We start from the raw sequence: 11,022 nt of genomic DNA on the forward strand, positions 1-11,022 counted from the left end.
GGAGAACAATTTTCAATACTTTTGTTCTTTTAACGTCCCTCAGTGAAAATTCCTCTTTTTCTGTTGTTACTAAGGAAAGACATTCTGCCCTGCTTCCAGGGCTTTCAGTGCCTGAAGGAGCAGGACAAGAAGTGGAATGGGAAGGATTACAAGAAGCAGGAATCCTGGACTTGGCCCTCAGCCCTTGCCATCAAGGCAGCACCTGCCAGCACAGTGCTAATCGTGTGTCAGGCCATGTCCTGGCTGCTGCTCTTCTCCCTGGTGACAAATATCTTTACCCAGACAATTTTGCAGCCATCTGTTTACTGGGCCAACAGCACCATCCCCATTCCCAGGGAAGCCTCACCTGGGTGTTTCAGGCCAAAGGATAATTGTCATGCCATTCCAGAGACATACCCAAAACAAGCTGGGTTTGAGAAGGGTGAGCCCTTCCGAGGTCAATTCCCCCAAACTGCACTAATGATCTTCTGAATAATGAATCAGGGCAGAGCAGCAGCTGCTGCAGAACCAGGAGTGAGTGGGAATAGTCAGTCTGGCTGCCAAATCTAAACCAACACAAACAAATCAACCAGCACCTTAAAAGAGCATATTCTGCTTACCTGGCAGAGCCTCATTTCCAATGCCTGTTTTGCTTGTATCTAATATTGCCTTGTCCAAGATAAAAATTTCTCTCTTGTTTCGCCTTTTAATGGATAAAATGTTACTATAAAGACCCCAAAAAAACTGAAAAAGCAGCTAGTGTTGGCTTTTGTTAGGTTTTTGTTAATGCTGGTAAAAACCTGGTTGTATCACAGTAAGAAAATGATGAAATATCCAGTCCAGCTTGTCCCAGGTCTCATAGTATGGGTGCTAAATATAGTCTCAGATAAATCCACCAGGAGAAGAGCTGGGGCACAGTCCTTTGCATTAAATCTCATTTAGCCCAGGTCTGCTGCTTAGCAAGTCCTCTCTGGAACAAAACAAGAGCATTGCCACAATTTATTTGCCCAGGGAAGTTATCCTGAAAGTTAAGCACTGGGAGTGGAGTAGGAGCTGTTTGGTGTTTTTCTTACAGCTTCAGTCAGGGGACACATCTCCAGCCAAGCTTAAACACATTGAAATATTTCCCCTGCCTAAAAGGGATTCTGGGATTAAAGCCCACTGGGCTGTGTGCTCTCAGTAATACTGGGACTTTAAACCAGAAAACATGGAAAAGAGAGACGAGCACAACTCTGCAGGAGCTCTGGTGCTTTGCAGCCACGTGCTCTTTGTTCTGCTGCTGTCTGGGCAGAAGAATCACAGGAATGACATGAAAGAGATTCACCTCTGGCACTCAAGGAGATTTAAAACCAGCAGAAGGTGTCCCTGTGAGCCCAGTGCCCCTCTCAAGTTCTGAGAAGTCAGGAGAGGTGAGCAAGACACCCCCTGGTTCTCCTGTGCTGGGTTCAGCTAGGAGCCCAGAGCAGTGCTCAGGCAAAGACTGACCCAGAGACCTCATTGAAAGTATTCACACCTTTGCAAACTGAACTTCACAAGAATATGCAGGTAAAAGTGCAATTTCTGACTACAGCCTGAGAGAAAAAAGGAAAAGCCAACATAAATAAAAAAAAGATATGATTTTTGGCAGAAGTTTGAAAAACTCAAAACTTCAGATGTGCGTTTTCTATTCCCAAATGCAAAAATGTATCTGCATGGTGCAAGCCCAACTCTGTGAGCAGAGTAAGAAGTTTCTTTAACTAAGGCAAGGTAAACAGAGTTTCTGTGGTCCATTCATTTATTCAGCTCTTATTCCCTGGGGCTAAACTACACCATCACAGCCCTGCTTCCCTGCTTAGCAATTTGCTTATCATTAGGCCCTGTACTGAGTTTCCTGCTGGGAATCTGGAATTTTAGACCTCAGAAGATGCCGTCATTCATTATCCTTGATATCATCCACTAATCCAAACCCTATCTTTCATCTGCCTAAAGGCAAGCCTAATACCACTCCATCACACCTTATCTACCTGAGTCCTATTTCCACTCTCACTGCAAACAGGAGAGCAGTACCTGGGCTGCAGACAGTGTCCTGTTTTTATTTAGAAAAATAAAAAATAGGATGAGGTAGAGGATGGAGATGCAGAGAGAATAACCATAAGGAGTTTGTGCTCTCCCTCTGCACTCCCTGGAGATAACAGGTGAGGTTTGAAGATTAGGGAAATACACGTGGAAGTGTCCAATGTTTCACACTCTTCCCTTCTGGAAGCAAGGTGTGAAGCACATTTGTCATGTGCCATTAAGAAAAACACCTAATTGAACTGCAGTGATGGAATGCAAATTGTTTAAGTTGCCAGGGCCTCCCTGGGGTGGAGAAATGGCCCTGCAGGGAGCTGATTGCTGAGGCCTCTTGCACGAAGTGCCCAGGAGGGCTCTGCCAGGGGGTTTTACTTCCCTATCTGATGCTGTGCTGAGCTGACTTTGGAGTTAATATAAATTATTCATGGCCCTTTAATCAGTTGTTTCTCCTGCTTTGTCCTCTGCTTGATTTCGGTTCCAGTTGCCAGGTTGCCTGGTGTCTCTCCAGTATAAATGATAAACTGAGATTCCAGACACATTTGTCGTTATTTGACTTTTGCTAACAAATTCATACATTTCAGCATTCTAGTATTCATATATCCCAGGGTTAAATTACAGGAATTACAATGGTTGTTTTATCATCACAAAGAATACTCTGAATTCTTTGTGCTCCATTGGAGTTGTGAAATTATTCTGACGTTTTTAAATCCCAAGAATTATTTCCAAGATACAATGGAATTGTTTGGTGGCTTCCTTTTGCCTTTTCTTTAGCTTTGCAGTTAGTAATAATTTTCTTTGCTAAGTAATGCCCATTAGCTACATGCATAAGCTCCTGAAAAGTATCCAAAAGAGAGTACAATCCACTGTTATAATCCTATCACAGCAAAGCTGTTTGGGTGTTCCTTTGCAAAATGCCTTAAAAAAACTGTGTGCACAAGAATTTTCTACCAATGCCTGAGAGGATTTAGGCAAAACAACCCCTGAAAGTATTCAACTCCTTTAAAAAAAACAAATCTATAAAATCATGTGAATTGATCCTACTTAATTAGATTTATTAGGCATAAATCTGAGCACAAAGGAAGCATTTTCCAGAGAGCAGACCCTGCTCCTCTTTGGAGTTTCCCTATCACAAAGGAGTTCAATGAATGTGGATGTGACACTGTGGATCTGTCCCCAAACATCACAAATGAATCCCTGACCACACAGTTCTGCAATTTAACACCCCACATGAACAGAGTCTGCTGCTTCCAAAGATTAGAAATGCCCAGAGAAAATACCCATTCATGCCTGTGCTGCTCTCTAATCCCATTACAACTGCACTGGAGTGGTTAATTGAGCAGCCAGGAGCGTGCAGTACAGTTACATGCATGGGAGATGAAGACATGAGAATCCAGGAGTCCCACAGGGAAAAAAAATAGATTGAGAGACACACTGGGAGCTGCCGTGGCTAAGATTCATACATCTTCAAATTTAGGCTGTGATGTCAGTTCTGAGGAAAAGGAAAACCCCAAACTTAGGCTTTTTTAATCCTGATTATGTCACTCCACTGTGACATCCAGTTTAAAATGTCCATCAACCCAAGATATCCACAGAGAAGATGAGGGGGAAAAGCACCGAGCCACAGAAAAATCAGTAGTGCAGAACCTCCTTCTGTAAGATACCAAGCTTAGAACTGCCACATGCAGTAAAGCTGAATTTCTGTCCCCCATTGTCCTGGGTTTGCCCAGAGCTCCTGACTGACAGAGAAGCACAAGTTTCAAAGCAGAAGCTGGCAACTGGGAAGTGTCAGGAGAGAAGAACAGAAGAAAGAAGACAAGTGCCCAAGTCAGCCAAGCACTCTCAAGACAGAAGACTTTGAAGAAACGAGTCATGGCTGGTTTTTGGCAATGAAGACAAGTAACATTTAAAACTGGAGACTGTTCCTTTCAGAGAGGCACCTGGCCCTGCCAGCTTGCACGTGCCCTCACCACATCCCACCGACTGTCCTGCTGCAGAACTGAATCTGGGGAGGAGCAGAGAGCTGGAACAAAAAGCAACCACAACCTGGGAACTGCAACAACAATGAAGAGCTTCAGCACAGCACCTGAAGCACATGTTTACACCTGTAAATAAACCTAAGAGATTAAATGCTCCTTTCTTCCTCTGTCAGCCTGCTTTGTACATCTCTCATGTAACACTTGACACTTGAGCACCAGTGAGTTTAGTAACTAGCTCTCTTTGTTGATTGCTGTATCAGTCTGGATATGCAAATCACACATCACACTATTGAAATGGCCACAGCATTTATTACAACAGCATCAAATGCAATGCAGCTCTGTGCTGTGCAGTCAGTCAGGCACAGCCAGGGAAGTGTTCAACAGGTGCCTGAGATGGGAATATGTGAGCAGAGGCAGCAGTGCCTCAGGAGTGACCCAGAGTCAGGCACCAGTGCCTGCTGCTGACACAGGGCAGCTCTGGTCACACATTCCCCTCTGGGTTTGAGCTGCTCCACAAGTGCTCAACAGTCACAGCTGCTTTCAGGAAGAGCATGTCAGGATTCAGAAACTGGGCTTTCCTTCACCTTGACCTCCCAGCCAGCTTGCAGTGAGAGACAGGCTCCTCACACAGGTCAGGACCCTCACAAGCCCCAGCATCTTCTTTTGAAATGAAAGTGTCAGAGCAAGGCTTAGAAAAACTGTGCACTTTGATGCTCTTTGATCCTATGGAGAATTAGAGCTTGTACTGAGACCTGCCCCAACTCTCTTCAGGAAACATGCAAGAAGGAATATGAGCTTTATTTCTCCATTTATAACACATTCCTTCACAAGAAATTCAAGGAATGAAAGCAAAGTGGAAAAAATGTCTCCCATGCACATGTCAGAGTGTTTCTATCTGAACAGATGTCCTCCCTTTTCTATCACCAAGCAAACACACTCTGGCATGACTCAACTAATGCACAAACATGATAAACCCACTGGAAGCAAAACAATTGTGCTTTTCATTTCTTATATTATTACATCTGCCAGATAGATGATAACACTGAATGCAATGCTTTATTAATCAAAGCTGAGGTGGATGCTTTTCTCAGTCATTAAAATTTCATGTTTGCAGCTGCTGATCACCTAACACTATCTTTCATGTTTTGCATTTTCCTTATATTTGACAATTCATTAGGCATTTGCCTGTGCTATTTCCCCAAGAATGTTATGCATTAATTTTTGAAGTCATACAGATACATAACTGTGTATATATAAAGTTTATTGCCTATTAGTGATCGTGCTGTGATGGACATATTTAATCAAGACATTTTTACATCTACAGAGCTGTGCACCCTAGAATTTCTCACATCACAGATACACTTTTATCACCCAGGTAAACATCCCCAACATGATACAGCACAGACTTCAAACTCCACTCAACACTGAGACACAAAGTGGTCACCAGAATTCTCTTCTCAACAGATTGAACCCCCAAACATTCAAAGCTGTTATCCAGGCTGCAAGCCAGAAGTTTTCCTAGTGGGCAAATACTCCATTTTCTTTCATAAAATGAGGTGTACTTTATGTATTGTATTTATAAAAGCACAGGTTTTAAAGGCATCTCAGGAATCCAAGTACAAGTGCCCCAGCACCAAATCCAGCTCTCAATATATACTGCATTGTTATACAGTTCTACACATTCACTCTTCAGTGGAAATCCCTATAATTTCCACAACAGATATATCCTCAACTTTCCTACAAACCAAATCTGAATTCTAAGACAAAATCTAAATTCTTTTTGCCTTTTATTACTTATTCTAAATTGATGGGGTTGGGGGACAAGCTTTTGCAAAGCTGCCACATCTAAAAAATGATCACTGAAATCCCATTTCTGATAAATTGTACAAGCAAAGGTGATTAGAATGCACAAAACCAAAGACTTTTGGAAGCTGCCTCTTGTGCCAGGTCACCAGTAGCATGGTATCAGCACAGATTCATTGCCCAGCCTCTGCAGTAGGAGAGAAGTAAGAGCAGCAATTACCTCCACAACACACACAATTTCTTCCCCAAAATGTCTCACTCAGTCCCTGCCTTGAAACTCAAGCAACTGCTCATGTGAGACCAGAGCAGGGTTTGCTCAAAGAATCAAAGAATCCTCCAGAGTGATGATTTAACTCTGACCTCTAGGAAAAAAGATCTTCCAAGAAAAGCCACAAAATCTGAACACCAGTCAATTTACCAAGCACAGCCAATGAACCCTTGAGGAAGAACAGCACACTGGATAAAACTATCAAACATTACCCTTGTTTTCCTCTTGTGCCCTACAAAATATGTTACAAAACACTACTATTCCTCCTGAAAGCTGACTGAAGGTACAGTTAGAAGCCATCTAGGGCTACTCTCAAATGAAGTCCAAGAATAATCCTCTTTGTTTTCAGCACCTGAACATGAACAGACCTCCAATTACCCTGCTGTCCATCCAGCTGGGTGAGGTTTCAGCCCCTAATGTAGGGGGAAAATGTGCCTCTGGATCACCTGTGAAGGATTCCACATCCCATCCAACACGGAGCACAACCTGCCAGGCATTCCACAGATTGCTCACTGCTGATTTTCCTTTCTGAGAGAATTAACAATTTCTTCTGTGCTCAAACACTGCAATGCAGAATTGGAAGGAATGTCCTGCTATCATAATGATCTCACCACATCATATTTCTCCTCAGGGCATCACATTAAAAATCAAAGGAACATCTTTAAATGCTGAAACATTTTCTGAATATTAAATAATTTTAATATAATTTAAATTGTTTCTGAGATCCTTATAAATTTATTTTCCCTTTCTTAAAAATCAACCTGTTAATATCTGAGTGTTAAAGGCCAGGACTTCACAAGCAATTTAAGCTCTTGAATAACTAGAAAGATTCCTCTATTAAATATTGAAAATTCCTTCCAAAGTATAAAATTACAGACATTGTGAATTAGGATGGTAGAAGTAATACCCTCTCTTCCAAATGATCCTATTTTCCTTGTTCAGATGGTGCAATTTATTACAGAGTGAATAATTCATGAGTACTGTGAGACCTTGGCCAACCCTGCACAGCATCAGCTGTGAACAACACACTGTTTGAACTTTAGGCCCCTTTGCTGTTGTTGCCTTCACTTCCCAGCATCCCTGGTTTATTGGCTGGCATGTTCTCATCAAACCCTAAATCCTCAGAATTTGCACAAGAACCTGCCTCCACAATGACCCAGCAAAATAAGAATATATAGCACAGGCTAAAATCTCTGAATGTCACCCATGCTCTGGACTTTCAAAAGGAATTATAGCTAATATTTCATATATCTTGAAGGCACCAGAATCATTTTATCACTGGAAATTAGTGAGATATAGATGTTTACTCAAAGGTTTTGTGCCTCTCCCCCCCCACAAAAACCTTAATTTAGAGAAAAATACTAAATACTTTAAAACATCCCACAAACCCTAGTTTACTCTGGTTTCAGGAATTCACAGTATCTTTTTAACTTCTTAGAAAATAACAGCTCAGAGATACTGAACTCCTTGTACCTTAATCTTCCTTCTAGTCCAGAAGAGAGACAGGGAAAGGGCAAAAAGCTGTGGAAGAACTCAAGACATTAATCACAATGGCAGCAACAGCCTGAGTTCTGCTCCAAGTGAAGAGAAATCTCACGTACCCCTCACATTTCTGACTCCTGACTGTGAGGAGCAAGCTGGATATTGATGAGGAATGCAAGGCATGTGACTGAGGACATACAGACTCATTTCAGACAGTGGTCTGAGACATGGGAGGGAGCTAACCCATTGCTGCCTCCTTTTCCTAATAGTAATATTAATTCCTACATTTACCAGTGACTTTGGGAGTCATTTTTCTCTTTTCCACATGCTAGACCTCAACAATGAGAAGCTGTAGCCATAGTAACCCTGATGGCATTATTAGGGAGAACTGTGCATCCACTCAGAAAAAACAAACAAAAAAACCAAAAAAAAACAAAACAAAAAAAAAAAAAAAAGTGGGTTTAAAATTAAACATCAGCCCTGAAATGGCAAGGGTGGGGGAAAAGTATTTGTGGTGTGTTGTAAAAGCAAATACATCCAATGACCAATTCAGCACTGGTGCCAAGAAAATGAGCATGTTGTGACAGTCTGTGCTGCTGCTGCTGCCTTTTGATTTTTTCTGATTTTTACCAATTCAGGCAGTTGTGGCAAAGAGGCCAAAAGGCCAAGAACATCACCTGTGATACCCTACCCCCACTGACATCCACGGTCTGTCTCTGGGTGATTTTGTAGGGACAGGATTTGTGCACAGGTTACCTCTGGGGAGAGTTTCTGAGCAGGATCAAGTTGGCAGGACACTGAAAGAGCATCTATGGCAGTGCAAACTTCCTGTACCTCCATCCTGACTGTATCCTGCATGTAGGAGATGCAGCCATGCCACAGCTATGATCCCAAATCCTGCCACACCTGGTAATAACAGCGTGGGTGAAGACCACAGCAACACTTCCTCCATGGGATCCCTTTGGAAAGCAATGTCTGTTCATTTGGCATTTCAGTGAACTGACTGTTTTGTCACCTCATCACTGAGATCTTAACAGCACTAAACCTCAATTACAGAGTGACAGCAGCATTAGGCATTTATTGGGTAACTTCTTTACCACCTTCCACACCATGTGCCCTACAGAGGAGATGCAGAACAGGGGCTCCAGGTAAGTGAGGAATTCCATGATCCAAAATTTCCCACAACAGCCCTAAACTCAGGTGCTTCCTGGGGAAAGCTCCCATTTGGCAGGAGGAGCAGCATCAGTGCCTGGGTGTTCCAACAGGGATGGGAAGCACAGGCTGCTGAGGGACAGGGGCACAGAGCCACCCTGCAGCTTTTCCAGTGGCACCAGTGACCCAGCAAGATTGGCTTTGGGAGATCATCCACAGCCCCAAGAGCCACATCTGAACCCCATTTGTCAATACTCCCCACAGATGGAACTGCTCATTTGGATTTGCCATCCAAATTCAGCGTGGATTTTTAACCAGCAACCCCAAATTCAAATAGCAAAGCTCAGGGACACCTGCAGTGATGCCCAGCATGGCATTGGCTTATTCCTGCCTTTGTTTTAGAGTTCCTGGGAATATATCCTGATTTCTTTTAGAGCATTTCTTTTGCATATTCCCTGCTGGAGCAAATGATAGCACTATAAATGCCTCAAAAAGCGTTTAATTTAGATTTAATAGGGCAGTAAAAAAATCTATGGGTTCTAAAAGAACACTTAGATCAGTTTAATGAGTACATGGGATAAATCTGGGCAAGAAATATTCCATCAAGACAACACAGTGCCAGGTTTGGAGTTCATTACCTGGGAGATATACTTGCTTACTTTACATTTGTAATTACATTTGCAATAAAAGTTGCAACCTGACCAAATCTCAAAGCCCTGTTTTGGGATGTGAATTGGCAAATGGAAATGCAGAAAGGCAGGAGCATTTCATCAGCTTGCAGTCACTGTGGACATTCAGTGAGGATCAGCCCCTGAAGCTCCAGCACTTGGCAGAGCTGGATGCTCCCTTCTGCATGGAGGTGTCCTGAATCCCCATTTTTGATCCTGCAGCTGCCCTGTGTGCAGGGGTGCAGCCAAACCTCCTCTCTCCTTTGCAACAGAGCTGAGCAAACAAGGGCAGTGACAAAAACATTCTAAAGGCGCCCAGAGCCTCAATCCCTCCAGGAAAGAGAATGGATGGAGCAGCACAGAAAGATGGGAGCAGTGTCACACAAGCCTTGTCTTCTCTCAAGACTGCACTTGAAAATTCTTGTTTTAAACTGTGCTTGCTGACACAGCTAATAAATGCATTAAGGGCCTTATTAGGGAGGATGGATTTTGAAATGTATACCTTTGCCATGTGGGTACTTTGCCTGTGAAGTTCAATTAGCAGTACCTACTTCAGAGAGACCATGGAAGGTGCATTTATAATTAATTTATGCCCTGCATTTTAAGGTACTCAGAGGAAAGGCATCCTAGGGGCACAGTATTACTATTACTAGCATGTTTCTGCACGGGCTTGTAAATACCTGTCCTACTTCTCCTTACTTTTCCTTCATTTTCAATGAAATTATTATATTTTGGAAAAAAACAAATGCTAATTGTATGAAACCTTTGTAAAGAAAATGCTCAAATAAGCTTGGAAACTAGATTTTCTTTCATAATTGAGCATGCTTCTTTTGGGCAATAGTACATGCAAGCCAGAAGAAAATGGGAATATAAAAATATATAGGATGTCTGCCACATAATAGTTCCTTGCAAGAAGAGGAACAATAAATATTTAATAGAAATGCAAATATAAAGCCATCTGAGGAGCAACTTTTGCCATAATTTCACAGGGAGAGACCAAGTAGAGCTGGGTTAACACCCTAAACCTCCTTCAGGGAGCTGGGCCTTCAGCAATTCATCCCCCTCACCTAGACAGGATTGAGCTGAATTATTTATGTTTCAGAAATCTTAGGCAGTGTGCATCCATCAGTCCAGCACAGGAGATGCAGTTACTGCCTGTTGCTCCAGCCAGTGCTGCCTGACAAGCCTCCTCACATGGCAAATCCATCAGAATGGCTCCTGCTTCCAGCTGCAGGAATTCTCTCCTTGGCCAGCTGGGTGCTGCCAGGTGGTGGCACCTGCAGGAACCAGAACCTGGCACAGGGGCACCAGCAGGGACAGAAAATTGGGTTGTTGCCTCAGGCTCTGGCAGCAGCTCTGGAGGAGCTGTGTCCAACAGCAGACGAAAGGACCTCAAGACTATGGTACCTTGTTTTCTTATCTCTTGGATGTCTTTTGATATGTGTGATGCAAATGAATGGGTTCTCTGTAATAATTAGATACTGCAACCAATTTAACTGATCCTATCACTGAGCACCTAACAGGAAGCATAAATCATTTTACTCCTTTCTTAGTAAAACAAAACCTCTTTTTTTTTTTTTTTTTAGGTCTGTAGAGAATCTTCAGTTAGAGAAATCTACATGGAGCACTGATTAGGATTGGT

The sequence above is a fragment of the Oenanthe melanoleuca genome, chromosome 3 (genome assembly GCF_029582105.1).
Source record: "Oenanthe melanoleuca isolate GR-GAL-2019-014 chromosome 3, OMel1.0, whole genome shotgun sequence".
NCBI lineage: Eukaryota > Metazoa > Chordata > Aves > Passeriformes > Muscicapidae > Oenanthe > Oenanthe melanoleuca.